The sequence below is a fragment of the Falco punctatus genome (genome assembly GCF_963210335.1).
Source record: "Falco punctatus genome assembly, chromosome: 6".
Classification (NCBI taxonomy): domain Eukaryota; kingdom Metazoa; phylum Chordata; class Aves; order Falconiformes; family Falconidae; genus Falco; species Falco punctatus.
Window position 1 is genome coordinate 1,418,394 of NC_137585.1, and position 16,639 is coordinate 1,435,032.

General features: G+C 45.0%; 2 protein-coding genes across 4 annotated transcripts in view; both read right to left on the bottom strand.

The window, feature by feature from the left end:
• LOC308065231 (cystatin-B-like) overlaps positions 1-11,129 on the bottom strand; it is an 85,524-nt gene extending 74,395 nt beyond the window's left edge. Inside the window, exon 1 of the mRNA XM_080390953.1 lies at positions 11,125-11,129. The gene's annotated coding sequence lies outside the window, so the exon portion shown is untranslated. The remainder of the gene's footprint in view (positions 1-11,124) is intronic.
• CASR (calcium sensing receptor) overlaps positions 1-11,256 on the bottom strand; it is a 79,558-nt gene extending 68,302 nt beyond the window's left edge. For 2 of the 3 annotated variants that reach the window (XM_080390944.1, XM_080390946.1), the window contains exon 1: positions 1-11,114. This exon is cut by the window's left edge and continues 24,053 nt beyond it. The gene's annotated coding sequence lies outside the window, so the exon portion shown is untranslated. Of the gene's footprint in view, positions 11,115-11,145 lie in introns of those variants that run through there. The other variant, XM_080390945.1, reaches the window with a different exon arrangement.
• Between the last annotated feature and the right edge of the window lie 5,383 nt (positions 11,257-16,639).

The window sequence follows — 16,639 nt, forward strand, 5'->3', positions numbered from 1 at the left end:
GTTAATTAAAATTTCAGAACCTGCTATCAATTTTACCTACATTCAATTGTTAATTATCCAATTACTTATGCATGATTAGATTATCCTCTAACCAGGGAGCATGAGCCTTTCCTCAAATCACAGCTGAACCTGAATGATTATTTTGCTGTTTTGTTTAGCTGAGCTAAAATAACTTCAGTCATGGTGGCATGTGAACTAGAACTGAGCTGGAGATTTAACTAGCTCAGCTCCACCACAAGCTCAAATTTGTATTGCTCTATTCATCCAATTTTTAATTTTTTGTCTCAGTATAGAATGAATGAGAATGACCTTTTGATTTTTCAGCTCGCTGAGATTTGCATTATCATGCAATCTTTATTTACAGAGTCAAACTGTATTCCCAGAATAATACATCAGGCAGCTGCTATTGTAACTTTATATGTATCAATGTAGAGTCTTAGAACATGCAGAATATTTCTGAAGAAATGGTCCAAGAGGATAGTGTAAGGATAGTTCATTTAGCAATCTGTAGAGGAACCACAAGATCCTTTCCATTTCTTCAGGCATTTAGGAAAAATGAAGATATAGTGAGCAAGAGTTGGGATAAGGTTTGCCATTTGATATAGTTAGGGATTTCGCTCAGTGAGGACATCTGTATATTTTTATGTGTAATTGCACTGTAAACATGCACTACGTTAAACAGATGTCAGGACTGCAGTGGGCTTTACAAACTAAATAAGCAGTGGAAGAGGGATTTATTTTTTGCCTCTTTAAGATTTACACAATCCATGTAGATAAGGATTTTATTACTTTATTAATAAAAAAAGATAGCAGAAAGCAATGAATCTAGGCATCTGTTATAACCTGTAGCTTAAACATTTGACTGAAATTGGACTATGTGCGGCAATGAACTATGCATGCCCAGATTCTCCAAGCTGTTCTGGGCATAAGACCAGAGAAGGTGACACAAAAATAGCTTCATGCCATCTTTGCCGTTGCCCAAATCAAGTAGCAAACAGGGAGGCCAGACCCAGCTGTGCACGCCACCCTGTAGCTACAGGACCGCTCTGTGTATCACCCACCCGCCTGTGGTTCCTACAGCGTTGAGGACCACTGGGAGAAGGTGAACTTTAATTCCCCCAGGGATTTTCCCCAGGTACAGGAAACATTAAGGGAGCTGGCTGGTACTAAGGAAGTACGTGTCTGACCTTTAGAAACATCTCAACTTAAAAACTGTAGTCCATGAACTTTTTAGATGAAGCAATGCCATAAAATTAACATGAGAACACTCAGGTTTAAACTGGACAAAGTATATAGGCAAAGCAGAGATCCTACAGGTCACTGTGTCCATTTTCAGTTTCTGTTAATCCACAGTATTGAAAGGAAAAGTTCAGAGCCATGAGTTATCTAACTCCACCGCCAGCTGTATCAGTGCAACTATGCTCCCTTAATTAAGAGATATAGATCTCACAATTCCTTTCCCCAACAGGATGTGAACTCTTGCTCACCTAAAATACTTCATTTAGAAGGAAATGTTAATTGTTAGGCACACACCTGCGCTGCTGTATTACAGGCTTAACTAAGAATTATGACTTCTTTTTCCTCCCTAGTTACTGTTCCTGTAATGTTCCCTGAATATGTTTTGTAGTTTCTTTGCTTCTGAAGAAGGCGGCATAATATAAGTACACGCATCACAGAGATGTTACCTGACATGGACAGGCTGAAGTCGAGACATTATCAGAAGCAAAAAAGAAATTTCAGAGTGCAAATCCCAGTGAGAAACAAGATTTAGGCTTTTAAATGCCTTCAATTTTTTTAAATGCTTTTAAACTTTTATATGTTCATCAGAAATTCCCCCTTTTCATCTCTGGGCCCAGAAATCAGATCATTTTCAAATTTGAGTACAAGCTGCCATCTACACCCATATTTAGATCAGTAACACGAACAATAGTACCCAACAATAGAAATCTGAACCTGAAAATTGTAGTTGTGTATTTTTCCTACTTTGATTATCCTTGATTCAAAATGGAAACCCATTACGCTGTAATTAGATATTTTTAAAATTTCCTTTAGATCTTTGAATGAAAGACAGTATCTGGATGCCAAGCTGTTGTCAACTGTTTTTACTGTCTGGAATTGTATGTTCAAATCCTGGCTCAATAAAGCCAATCCTTCTTATTTCTGAAACAGCTATTTCAGTGTGCTCTGGTTTACTACAAGCAGAGCTTTCAAACAAGGCCATATAATACAAGGCTGTTTCAAAAACTGCCTAGAAAAACAAAGTCTTAATACTCCACATGTTGCGTGTGAGTATATTCTTTATAATTTACAAGATGTTATTGCTTTTAATGGCCATCCCTTCAAACTTACCTGCCAGTTTGCAAATTGCTAACAGCAACAGAAAGTCATCAGAACAAACTGCACCCTCAGTGTCACCTACACTCTTACGTATCCCCCAGTTTGTTGGCCCAAGTGTCAACAATTCTCAATTACAAGTCAGTAATTCTCTAGGCAATGCACATGAAGGGAGAGGATACAAATTGTTGTGTCAGCTCTGCCAGTTTCGCAATATTAATAGAAACCACAGTGCCAAGATTTGTTTTAGTCTTTAGTAACTGCAGCTATCACCTTGATAAATATGGCAGCAGACGTACTGAATAAGAAAATAAGACTACTACAAATCACCTCCCAGAACAAGATTTCACTTCAAAAATTGCAAGCACTAAGATTATTGTGACATTATAGAAAAGATATTTTGGCAAAGCTATAAACACTTTCAGGAACAGGAAGTCATTTCAGAATAAGTAATGTAAATTATTTTGATATAGTGGCACTAAAATAACCTGTTCCTCAACAATAGTCTTTGTCGACAGTGTCTTCTTGCAGGACAACATTGGGATCTTTAGTGTCATTTGCCAGGCACTGTCACCAACCTAAATGTTCTTTAAAAAATATCATCAAATGCAGCTATCACCAGCTAAGTCCCCACTTAGAATTACGGAAATTAAGTACTATGCTTCAGTTCATTGACAGGCAGTAAGTCTATTTCTACAAATAACATGTTGATGTACAAAGCAAGCAGTATTTTTTTAGGGGAGAAAGGAACCAAGTGTTATATAGGAAAAACATGTCAGCCTCATACAAATACAAATGGGGAGTACTCAGCCTCCCAGCCCCTTGTGTCACCTCACTGACCCTGCTGACTCCCACCACCATGCCAGGGCTCGGTTCTTCCCCCATTTCACTCGTGCAGGTCTGTAAGAGAGCAGACAGCGCCAGCCCTGCGCCTGCCTCAGCTCCCACCCCACCACTGTCTCTTGTCAGGACTCCACATCTGCTCCAGACCCTCTCACTACTGCCGGTTTCGGTACCACTGCAGCAGCTCTCATCGCACCACGCTGCCAGCTGCCTCGTCCAGTGCTGATGGTAGAACGTGAGACGTGTCCTGCTTCAGCCAGAGTAATTCCGGTTTGACAGGTGCTTTGGGGCAATGAAGTATTTTATGAAGGAAGCCCAACAACAAGGAGAACCACTGCACTTCTCTCCATATTGTTCACCTATATGACAACAACCAGCACATATAGGTATTTCTGGCTGTAGTGAACTCCTTCCTATTAAGAGGGCCTTACGTCCAATTTTTGTTGCTCTTTCTTCTTAACATACTTCACTGCCCCAACTGAAAACTGAAATACTCTATGAAAGCAATGAAAATTACTACAGCAAAACAGCTCCCAAAAACTTAATCTGCTTCATTCTGGCGATTTCCAATATATGGCAACAGATCCTGCCTGTGTGAGATTCCAGCCAGAGGTACTGGTGCAGCCACGGTCAGAACACAGACTCAGCCAGAATGTACATACCTATGACTCTGGTGATCAGGTACCATGTGGTTTCATTTGAACCTCAGTTTTCAATTAAAACTAACCACTTCTAGATTTCGTGGCTGCGAAACAAAATTTCAATGCTTATGTAGAGTGAAACGAAGACAGTAAATGTTGCAGATAGTCCAGAAGATGAAGGGATTACAGTTATTAACACTAAGGAACTAAAGCTCAGGTTCTCAAAGGTTCTGGAGATATTCGTCACCCACTTTAGGCACAGAGATTTTTCCACCCTTGAAAGTGTCATCCAGCTGCTGCTTAAGCCAGAAGGGTTGAGACCTCATCTCTGCAAGGCAGCACATTGACACTGTGCCTCCTGCACCACTTCACAGAGGGACACTGCTCAAACTCGCAACGGAAAGCTCCCAGGCAGCACATTCAAAGTATGTGCTCTGATCATGCTAACTGTGGAAGAGGGAGGGTGAAAGTTTCTCCTTAAGATTAAGCAGAGCATTCTGATTGACAGCTGCTTTCAAAGGCTTAGATATGCAAATGTCCACAAAACCAGACATGACACATCAGAGATGATTACCTGTGCAAACACTGCTTCCAGAGAAATGGAAGCAGCAGGAATTGCCCCTCAGCAAGCTGCTACAATTACTCAATCTACCGCTATCCTGGAAAGTAAAAGAAGCATAATCTGCTATCGGTATGTTTGTTAAAGACAGAAGTCTACATCGTATCAAAAATTCATGCTTATACATTCAAACATACAATGACACACCACTGTTGCTATCAGTGTTTGTATCCTCATTACAATGCTTTGGACAAGGGTATCATATGGACTAATGTATTTAAAGGACATTGTGGGGCAACAGGTGGAACCTATTTCTGTTGTTTAGAAGCCGGACTTTTATACCCAGTTTGTCATTCACTAACCGGATCCAGCCCCTCCAATCTCGAATACATAAAACAGGAGAATTACAGTTGCTTCCCTAAGGTAAGATAAGGACTGTAGGCAGGTTCCCTGAAACAATAAACACAGGCAGCAGAAGATTTAGGATAACAGCTCAGTTTATAAATGTGTGCATTTCCCTAGACTGAAGGCCACTGAATGGAGGAAACTCATCAGCTGAGTTTGACATTTTATCATTTGTGCAAGGATATGACAGTCTTGCAAAATATATGGCTAGGCAGAAGACATAAAATATCTGTAAGACTTAAATGTGGTGTAGATCAGTTATCCTTTGAGCAGGCTGTTGTCTTTCCAATACGAAGTCTCCTGGAAGGAACTACTTCCACAATTCAAAATACTTACAAAACACTTGTGTAGAAAGAATGGCATCTGAAAAGCTGCAATACAGCATGGTGTAGTGTACTGCTTGGTGTGGACTGGGGACACTTACTTAAATCCCTCCTCAAAGGCTAAATGTAAAACATGCTCTAAAACATAAACAAAGAGAGAGATCTGAAAACTGGATTGCTGTTGCAGGGCATGGACAGCTGGCTTGATCAGGGTTAGTCAGAAGGTCCTAATGAGTGCCACTTATATGTTCAAAATATTTAAAACCACGTACACCTAAATAGGTTATCTTGAATGCAGCTGCCATAACAGACTAAGTGTGGTACACGTGGACCCATGGCTTACCACATCGGGGTTTCAAGTGGCGCTGAAGAACTGAGCAGAAACGTGCATTGTGCATGGCAAAGACAGCAATGAGGTGAAAGCTGGAAGAAGATGGGAATAAGGAGTCAATCCCTGCCATAAGCACCAACTCCTGAGGCACTAATCTAGACATTCAAACCTGCCTACACCATGCCTCACTATAATATCAGAGATAACTGCACTGCTTTGGCCAACATAACACAGGACCTGCAAAAGATCCTTGCCCTTCTGGGGTGCAGCAGCTGCAGGCTAGGTGACATACTGCTGTGCACCTGAAATGGAAATCACTGTGTATTTTAAAGGTACCTGAACCTTTCTGGGAAGAGGGAAGGGTGCCAACAAAACCATCTGGAAGCTCTAGATCAGCTCAGGCTTTCTCAAAGAAGAACTTAAGTAGAAGACTGTATGAACAACTCATCTGCTACCTCAGTCCCTAATCTGTAAATTCACTGGTGAACCCCATCACCACTAGACCTCAACTTGCCTTTTTGCCTTGCCTCTGTGGAGAGTTTTGTGTGACAGACCACGCAAACACAGCCATGAATGCATGCTCCTGGGGAGCACAGCGTTTGCTGAGCGCTTTGACCCAGTCAGTATAAGATACAGATCTGTTGCATGTTCACTGAAACTGCCAGTCTGCTCCCATCCCCCTGACCTCCTGATGCTTCCAGTTGGTACCAGAGGAGCCAGGAGTAACAGGGCTGGATGAAATCTCACCATAATATCACATTCCTCCAACAGCTTGTCTTCAGTGGTGCTCCTTTAGCACAGGCAGCTCTCAAACACAGAAACTTCACAAGCAAATGCTTGAATTAATGGTGCCAGGTCATTGGTGAACCAGAGGATAGAAAAACAGGAATGGGGAATGAATGTCCCCTTTCAGGAAGATTAAGGTTATCAGATAAAAAGAAAGCACAAAGAACAAAAAGTAAAAAAATACAGGTTAGATGGTACTTCTTGGAGAAAAGCACTACCTCTGTTAAGCTTTGCTTAGAGAAGATGGTGACAGGAAATGGAAGGATGAAATGTCTTTCATCTCCTTAACCTCATCTGCCCGAGATGACTTCAGCACTTTATGGCAGGGATCAGCTCGCTTTTCTGTTTGCAGAGCATACTGCAGACCGCTGTTCTGGTTTGTAAGATGTCCTCCTAAGTGGAGACAAGTAAGGGTAACAGTAACGGGTCAGCAGCCCCACTGCTTGCAGAACCCACAGAGTGCTCTGAGCAGGACTTGCTGACTGAAGGCAGAAAGCAGGCAGAGCTTTTTACAGCAGGGGTGATTTATAGTGACACTTTAATGTTGCATTTTGCTCCAGGTTGCTCCTAAATGTTCTGTTTCTCACAAGATGTACGTAAAGAAACCCAAAGCCCCTAGTTTTCCATGTTTTAAAGATACCAAGTGTCCAACTATAGCAGCATGACAACAGGCAAACAGCAGCATCAGAAGTCAAAGTCTTTCAAGCTAGAGAGCTTTCTGTAGATGAAGAGATCTATATGTTTATTATTCATGAAAAACACCTGATAAAAGTCCTGAAACCAACCATCTTAAGTTCTATGAATTCTTGTGTATTTGATTTCCTCAGAAAGGTTGGTGTATCTGTTACCTATCTTTTAAAGGCCACACATTGCTCTTTGCAAGTAGTAAGTTTAATTAGCAAAATTTACTAAACTATTCCCATAATTTAAATAAGTGTTGTAGAGAATTTATTGTTACTTATTACGGATTACTTAATGTGTTCCTAACTTATTAAGCTGAAATAGCTGTTTCTAGATTCTGAATACTGGTAAAAGTCTCAAAAATAGTGTATTTGTGTGGACTATTACACAAATCGAGTATATTAAGGAATTCCTGTAGACAGTAGCACAGACAGTGAGTTAATTTCTCCAAATAGATGCCCAACAACTTAGCTGCAATGAACAGAGTATTCCGATAACCCACCTACTATTTTGGTTGTGAGAAGTCTGTGAACAGGCTGATTTTTACCATTTATTTCTGGACCATGAGTGTATCTTTCTGGTTGACTCATGGCTATGTATTAATTTTTTGAGATGACTAAATTTCATTTCATGACTGTCCACGGGCTGCATCATAAATTCAAGACTACGCACTCCCCTCTCTCCACTGATCTCCCACAGATGCCAAAAGGAAGCTTGTACAGAGATCAAAGGAAGAATTTGGGCTCTGTGTAGTAAAATAAAACTTTCAATTGTTATTTTTTACATCACATTCAGAATTGCTTACTGGAAAATGTTCCCTTTGCTAAGATTATTGCCACCCTTGCTCCTGTGTCTTTTTCCTTCCCCATCCTTCTTTCTTTTCTCCATCTTCTTTTCCTTCTCATTGTATGTGTCATCACAAATTCCCATTCCCTGTGCAACATGTTGGAATGGTCACTGTTAGCATGCAAAGTGCCACTATTAACCAGGAGTACTTGCACTCTGACAAGTCCAGAGAAGCAATGGTTCACATCCGCCTCTAGACTTAGGACACAGCGCAATGGCCCTCACTTTCTGCACACGAGAATATTGCATATCTGGATGTATAATGTCACAGCTGTGTTTAAACCCCCCCTCCTCCATTTTTCAAGAAGCAAAAATCAGAACCCAGGCACTTACTAACTGCCATACCCATATCAGACACTCATCCAGGTGTTCAGCATGTTGTCCACCAAAGTATTCAGCACCAAGAAGTCTCTGTCCCAGTGCCAGGCACTGTAAGCAGAGACAGGTTAATATGCCAGGCCCAAGCGCCCCAGAGTAACTATTAAGAAATAGAAACTATCAAGTACAGTAGCATAAAGTTTTCCCTCCAACTCCAAAATGGATTTAGATCTGTTAAGCCAGTTTCAGGTACAGGGGATCTAGTTATAAGGTCCACCTGAAGACTGCAGAACAGAGAAGCAGTGGCCTGACCCTATGCACCACAACAGTCAGCTCAAGCCTCCTGCAAATGGGGGTGGAAAGGATCAGAAACTTCTGAAACCCTCTACTTTGCCTGTTCCCATATGGTAAACATGCCTTACAACACCACCCAGCTTCTTGCATGGCAATTCCAGTGCTCTTTAGAAACCCTGTTTCTACACAAGACATTTCTGACAAGACCCTGTGAGGCACCATTCTTACCCCCTGTTGTGAAACCAGAAAACCGAAAGGAAATGGTTCACCCGAGGCCAGTGTCCAAGCCCAGAACAGATTCTGAAATTGTCTTTACAATTAAGTCACTAGATCATATTGCCTTCACTAGCATTTCACGTCTGCACGAAGTGATTACAATCTCTCATATTCAGTGAGCTGAGTAGTTCATCTGTCCTAACTTTCTCAGCTGAACAAAAGATGTGCTTATACAGAATTAGCCCTAATACATCAGCAGAGATGATTTTGGCTCTAAAGCTACCAGACTGACTTCTGTCAATCCCCCCTTCATGCTACCTGAGTGTCAATAATGTTCTTAACAATCATTGGCACAAATTAGTGCGGGTAAAGCATTCTGCACTCTTGCAGTTAATAAGTGACTGAGAAAGCCTACCAACTTATGCAGAAGAGGTTGGTTGCAACCAACAGTTTGCAACCAACATGCAGACAGAATGGAAGCAGGCTGAAAAGCTCCCACTGTCTCACTTGACTTTTTTGCTTATATTTCGGAAGATAATGCTAACAAGTTTGTCAACTATCAAGAAAGTATTGAGGTTTGAGAATGGCACAAAGGGTATCAGACTGGCAGATCTGGGATCTCAATTGTTTCACTGAGCCACAAAGCTTAGCACAAGAGATAACTGTACAACCTTCTCTGTCAATATTGCTTTACTGCTACTTCAAGAACGATGTCAAAATTTTGCCTGCATGCTATCCACTCCATCACTAGCCTCTTTGAGAGGTTATGGGTAGGACAGTCTGGTGTCAAATACTGTGGCAAGATCTGACACACACTTGGGCATAGAGTTGGGATCACCCTAATAATTCTATAGATTACCCCAAATATCAGTTATGTCATGTACTAAACTAAAAGAAGGGATGCTTTGGGATGCTCTGTGTGCCTTCTCATCACCAACGTGCCATAATCAATCTGCTTTAAAACTATCTACTTTTCAACACCTTCAATCATATTAATTAAATGTAAGCTAGTTATTGAAACAGTGTTTCATCTGAACAGCTAACAGATCCCTTCGCCACATCTCAGTAAATCTCAGCAAAAATATTCCTAATAATCATCCTACTAATTTTTTCCACTCTCGTAACTGGAAGAGATATATGGATCGAGGCTTCACAACACTGGGATCAATGACCAGACCCCAGTGAATGCACAGGGAACAGAACTGGATCCTGTCGCCGGGGTGGGAACTTGCATTTCTCATTGAAAGGAGAGCCTCGTCCCCCGGCGTGGTGAGGCAAGAAGGGTAGGACAGTAAGTGAAAGAGTCCGCAGTTGCCCAGCCCCAGCCTAAATCAAGAACAGGAGTTAAGGGCTCTAATGTCTACAATTAGCATAAACACTCTCAGGGACACTGCACCGCCTGGGAAATAGCGTTAGCAACGCCTCACTAATACTCCCCTGACCTTGCCCCTCCCAGCACATCCTCTCTGCGTTTACACCAGGTGGTGAAACTCGAGTAGGAAGCACGAGAGTCTCGGCAGCGATAGAGACGCTACTCGCAAGGGGAGCTCGGGAAGAGCCTGCGGAGCCGCTCAGCCCCGCGTACGGGAGCGAGCAGGGGCGGCGCGCTGCGCCTCGCCGGGCCGTGCCCCGCCGCGCCGTGCGGGGCTCCCGGGCAGCCCGCCGTGTGCAGCCGGGGCAGCTCCAGCGGGCACCGGGGCGGCACGGCACGGGGCGGCATGGCACGGCACCCCGGGGTGGTCTGGGGGGCAGAGCCTGAGGGTGAGCCGCAGGGCTGCGCGTAAGGGACCGCCCGTTTCAAGAGGGAAAACCACCCGTAAAAAGGCAAACGCTTCAAACAAACATATGGAAGTAACTCTAAGGGTCATCTCCTGCATCCACACAAGTGCAAAATGAAAGTTTTAAGGACGGGTTCGTAGTTTTTAGAATCTATCTTCAGATACATCGTGAAATTTATTTTGCGCAGTGCTAGAAGCTCCCCAGACTCCGAAGTGTGTTGCAAAGTGGTGTGCACGCCGCTGCTGTTAGCCCTTTTCCACCAGGATCACCCGAGGTGATTTTTTTCCCCAGCGCGTGTGATCTCAGTGAAACAACCTGTTGCTCTTTAAAGTTTTGCTACAAATAACTGTTCTTCCCCTCAATATTATTGCTAGATAACTTCAGCCAGAGAAAACACCCTCGAGCCAGATGGAAATGTCTCCTTTTTGCCGGTTCCTACACGCATTAGCAGCCACCCTGCCCGGGATTTGGGGAGGGGAGGCGCAGGGGTCCCTCCGCGGAGGGGAGGGCACCTGGCACGGCCGGCCGGGCTCGGCCCGCCATGTCCCCGGCTCCCCGCGGCCCTCGGCTCGCTTCCCACCCCGCCGCGCCGGGGGGCTCCGCGCCTCCGGCTTTCTGCCCCCCCAGCCAGACCCCCGGCCTGCGCCGCGCCGCGGGCTCTCCCCTCCGCCTCGCCCCGCCGGTGCGCACCGTCCTTCCCCGGGCGCCCCCAGCCCCCAGCGCCGGCGGGCTGGCCCCGGCGGGAGCACTGCCCGCCCCGGCCCCGGCCCGCTCCCGGCGCGCACCCACCTGCCCCGCTCGCCTCGTCCCGCCGCCGGGGCCGCTCCTGCCGCCACCAGCTCCTGCCCTCACTCCGGCACTGGGCAGGGCGGCGGCAGCGTCCCCCGCCGGCCCCCCAGCTGCCGCGGCGGCACTTGCAGCCTCACGGGAACCGGCGGCGAGGGGAGGAGGGGGTGGGGGAGAGAGGAACCCCTGGCCAGGGCCCCGTCCCAGCCCTCCCCGCTGCCTCCGGCACCCGGGCCCGCTCCCACGGGCCAGGCGAGGCGGGGCGGGCGGCGGCGGCGGCGGGGACCCGCCCGGGCGCGCCCCGCTCCGCTCCGCGCCGCCCCGCGCCGCGCCCGCAGGTAGCGGCCCCGCTGCTCCGGGCAGGCGGGCACGGCCGGGGAACGCGGACCCTTCCGCAGCTGGGCTGCGCTGCGCTGAGCGGGGTGCGGGATGCTCCGCACCGGGGCGCGGCCGCGGCTCTGGTTGCTCCCCGGCAGCGGCACGCCCGGCAGGGGGGCACCCCAGCCCCGAACCCCGCGGCAGGCCACACCGCGGAGCACAGAGCGCCGCTCGCTCGGTTCGCTCTGCGAGCCGGGTCGCCTCGCTGTTCGCACCGGGAAAGCCTGGCCGGCTGTGCTGTGCTGGCCCCGGTACCCGGACCCCCGCAGGGAGGTACCGGGGACCTGCCCCTCCTGAAGCAGAAAATCCTCGGCTCGCCCTGCACAGTTAAACTGGTCTGTGGTGAGGGATGCCTCCAGCTCCAGCCCTGCTACGCTCACCGGTGTACTTGGATCTTAAGAACTGAAACGCAGAGAACGAAAAGTTTTTACCGTTGTTTGCTAGCACTCACGTTATTATACTGCTTTTCACCTCCAAAGATCTGTCAACACTGGCTGACAGCAACACTGTCTTTTCGGATCATTATACAGTATAATATAGCTCAAATCTCTTAACCTCAGGAAATGCTTATTGGAGGAAAAGCAGCACGTAGCCCTACACTCACAGGTTCTGGTGCCATTCTACAGCCCGGCCCTAGTGGCCTGGATTTGCCCTGAGAGGCCGCTTTTCATTTTCCCAAATAACAACAACAACAATGTTGTTAGAGTTGCAAACGTACTGGTGAGAGTGACATCTACAATATATTGAAAGTGTTTTTCACCTTGAAAGGTGACAGAGACCTTTATTTCTGAAAGAGATCCATGAGACCTGACTTTAGCAAATGACTGGTCCAGGTGCCATTGCAGAACTACCAACAGACTTAAAGTCACCTAGGTCCTCAAACCGCATTTCATGTATTAGGATGAAGTTAGGTTTGATAAATAGTTGTATTTATTTTCCCACTTCTATTGCAGTACACTAACTTTTGAAGAAATGGATCATCCTTATGATAGTTATTACAGTATAACTGCACAATAATAATGAAATTATCACAAACACTTTTCCAGATTAAAAAAAAAAAAAAAAAAAACCACAAAAAAACCCCAACCCAAAATTGCTGATTGCAAAAGTGAATGAATAGTAATTGTGCTTACTTGGAGATGATTCTAGATCAAAGGTCTACAAATTCAGAGACTTCCCTATCAAGGTTAAACTAAATGTTCATCTGGGGATGCAAGCAAACCTAACACTTCCCTGCAGCAGTCAAGTGTTAATGTTTCCAACCCAAATCAAAATAAACTCTTGTTTGAAGAAACAGTAGAGATTTCTTTGTACACCAAGTATTTGGAGCCAGGTTTTCCAGGACTACACCGTAGCATGGCAACAAACCTAAACTTTTTTAAGGCTGTTCTCTGTTTGTGCAGAAACTGGAGAAGGAGAGGAAGCTGGTTATTTTAAGTAATCGTCTAGCTATAGCTATGGGGCAAAGACAGAAAAGATGGAAGAGAACAAAACCTTTGAAATGGGAAATGATGCAGGTCAGATGTCAGATTGTGGTACCTTTCCAAACTTCCACAAAATCTGTAGGTCAGATATTGCTGTATCCATTGCTGCACTGCCCCCACTGAGTAAACCATGGGATTTATGCTGTAGGGTTTTTGGTGGCCCAGTATTTGAGGTGTGGTTGTATCAAATAAAAAAATAACATAACCAAAGGTTTTATTTTTTGATTTCTCTTTATATTAATTCTAGCTCCTCATTATCTGTCATTTCATCGCTTTGTGATTGCTTCTTTCACCACTATAGCAGCAACATGCTGTCCTTTTGAAACCCATGCTATCCTTCCTTTTGTTTCACATGGCCTTATTTTATCTTGAATTAGGTGGGAGGAAAAAGATTAAGTTCCTTACACAAGGGAAACACTAACATTTTGAAACCCGTGCTAATGACAGTTGATTGAGGTTTTGACTCTATCACTTTCTTTGCAGATGAAGCTGACATTTTTAGGAGAGTGTCTGGGTCCAAGCCAACTTCAGTAGTGACTTGATTTGGGAGCTAGTCCTTATATCTCAGCTTCTCTCTGCCTTTGCTATATGCAACACACACTTAAAATACAGCATAAAAATAACCAGTAAAAGCCAAATCTATTATTTCTATTATTTAATTCCCTATTTATTGTAATACTAAAGAGCATTAGTAGCTCAGTAATACAGTACCTGTGAAAGAAGCAAGTCAACAAACACTGAGAATCACTTCTACTTCAAAGGCACATGTGAAAGTAAAAAGAAAAGGAATACACAGAACTGCAGAGAACATGCAGCTGTTTGTTCCTTTAAAACTACAAGTCAACACCACCTTTGAACATTTCCTGGAAATATCACAAGGAGTTAAAAGGGAGAAGCCAGGAAGGGCTGAGCTGGAACACCAAACCTAAGGATAAAGAAGGAAAAAGCTGCAGTGGCAAGGGACTTCTCTGTTTTCCAGAGCAGTGTGGTCACCTCTGCCGCACTGTGGCCTTCAGGGTTTGATCTCAAAAGATCAAAGGCTGTATTGTCAAGCCCATCTGTGAAGTTGCAGCAGGTCCTTTGTTGCAGGGTCAGTGGGGAGATTCTTCAGGGAGCAACAAGGCATGTCTCGCAGAACAAGGAGAGGGTTCAGGACAGAAAGACCCTCAGAAACATCTCCTTTCCTCTTGCAAGGGCTTGCTTTGATTGCAGGGCTGGTATGGGTTCAACTGCATATCATCAGATGCCCAGGCACATTAGCAACCCAGAGGCAAAAGCGGGTTGGGAGAGAGGTGGGCAACTGCTGGCAAAGACTTCTGGAGGAGACCACTGAGTCGAGTGGCACCTATAGTCAGTTGGAACTACTGAGGATATAAATCTTACATCATAAATCTTATGAGAATATGCATCTTATTGTGCAGAATTAAGGCAAATAGGATCTCACAGACTGTCCTTTGGGGCATAGCTGGACAAGTTATGTTAGACTGCTGATCCTTTTGATGATGCCTCTGATGATCCCTGGTCAGGAATAACGGCTCTGTTGGACGGCATTGCACACCCATCTTACACTGGCTGTGTGGATGACTTTTGCCACTCCCAGTTAATTTCCTAGTGAGTAGCCAGAGTAGGGAATGTGCAGGTACCATGAGGTGATGGAGTTCGCAAAGGCATGGGGAGTGGTGAGGTCATGTGTAGATGTGAAGAGGGCAGGTGTTAACCTATAAGGCAGAGTACTGAAGGTTGCTCTCTGCATACAGACATTTTGTTCACCCACAGAAGTGTTTTCCTACAGAAACTCAGCAGAGGGACAAATCTGTCCATCATCTGGACAAAGATGTAGGTGACCTCCCAAACAGAACTCTTGCAGCTCTCAAGTCCAGCAGTCAGGCAGCTCTCCAAAAGGGCTTGGAAAGCCTGATTCACCTCGTTCTAGTCAGGAGGATGGACTGGTGCTAGAACAGGCTTGCTGCTCCGTAAGTTAGCCTCTTCCAGCAATGTGTCCCTTATTCAGGGCACGATTGTAGTTGGGGAAAAAGAAAGTGTCAGGAGGAAAGTGCAAAGGCTAGATGGCAAGGTGTGAAGTCAGATGGGATAACTGGAAAGTCTGATGTTCATTCTGACAAAGCTCTCTGAGGGTGCCGCTGGTACTTGCCAGAGGTATGGTTAATAAAATGGGTGTGGATGCAAGTGGCTTCAGCCTGTTGCCTGGGAAGCTGAAGCCCAAATTCGAGCCAGGTTACTGATGGCTGAGTCTTGTTCCCAAGGCCTAATGTGCTGAAGAGAATTGTACTGATAAAGCCTAAACCAAGGTCTCTATTGTTCTGTTCTGTTACAGAAGTTGGGAGAAGTGTGAGACAGGGAGAATGACTGTCTGCCTCAACTTCTTAAACTACTTCTATTGCTAAAAAAAGAAGCTACACTGATAATTTGATGACTGATAACCCAAAAAGCTGAGGTCTTCTCTCCATTGGACAACCTGAGCACCACAGGCAAGGAATATCCCTGGCTCCCTCTACCCCAGAATGCTCCTCATCTTTGGCTTGTATAGGAAAAAAGGCTTTATTCAAGCCTTCCTCTCTGCTGAGACTGAATGATGAGTACTCGGAACATACACAAGCTGAGTTTTGACTGGGATTCCAAGAACATTTGAGCTGTTAGGCTGTGAAGGAAATACTAGAGAGGGGCTGGGGCTGTTACAGGGGTGTGAAGCTGACATACTTCGGCTATGAAGATGTGGCTATATCACTGTCTAGTGGCTGTCCCATGGAACACAAGTCCCCTCGCTGCAGCTAGACTTTATGGATACACCACATGCTCAGATAATGAGTTCTATGTTTTTCAAGCCAAAAATTCTTCCTCCCCTGCTGAGGACCATGAAGCCTGTATATCTGCAGCACACGGATCCCTTACAGAGGAGCAGATTTGCTCTTGGAGAGCAGTTGATGTTGTTTTGGTCAGTGCAAGCATGAAGAAAGGAATCAGCTTTTGGTGACTAAATGCTGAAAGGACTAGGCTGGTATTACACTACCCAAAATTAAATCTACTGGTCCAGCTAGGAGTGCAACACTAAAAGGGCAAAATCTGAATTAAAGGCTGCTAGAGAGAGACAGCACCCAGTGTGCATTGGATAAAACCAGCAGCCCTGTGGACTGAGGACAATCCAACAACAACTCCAGCCCAGCTCCACAAATGTTATTGAACAAGTCTCACGAAGGTGTGTCCTATGTGAATTAGCCTTAAACAAAGAGGACTAAAAATCTCAAGCCTGTTCCTTCTTCCTCCCTGCTGTCTTGGTTTAAAAAGTTGAAAAGTCATGATTAAATTGGCTGAACTTGTTATTTAATATGTTTTATTTAGTTTGTATCTATGATTTTTTAAATATTTATCGTATTGCTAAAGAATGGTGACTGTTTTCATAGAAACTGGAGATGGAAGAGACCCAGTAAGTTCACATCCAGTCCATCCCCCCTGCTGCCATTGCAGACTTGTTCTGCATGTACATTTTCCAGGACCACCTCCAAATTAATTTTGAAATGTTCTACTTTCTTGGCGAGGGTCTGTGCTCCTTGTGTACAGGTCTGGAAATAGCTGGTGATGTCCATTCCCATCTTTTCTTTACTCCTTTCTCTCTTCAT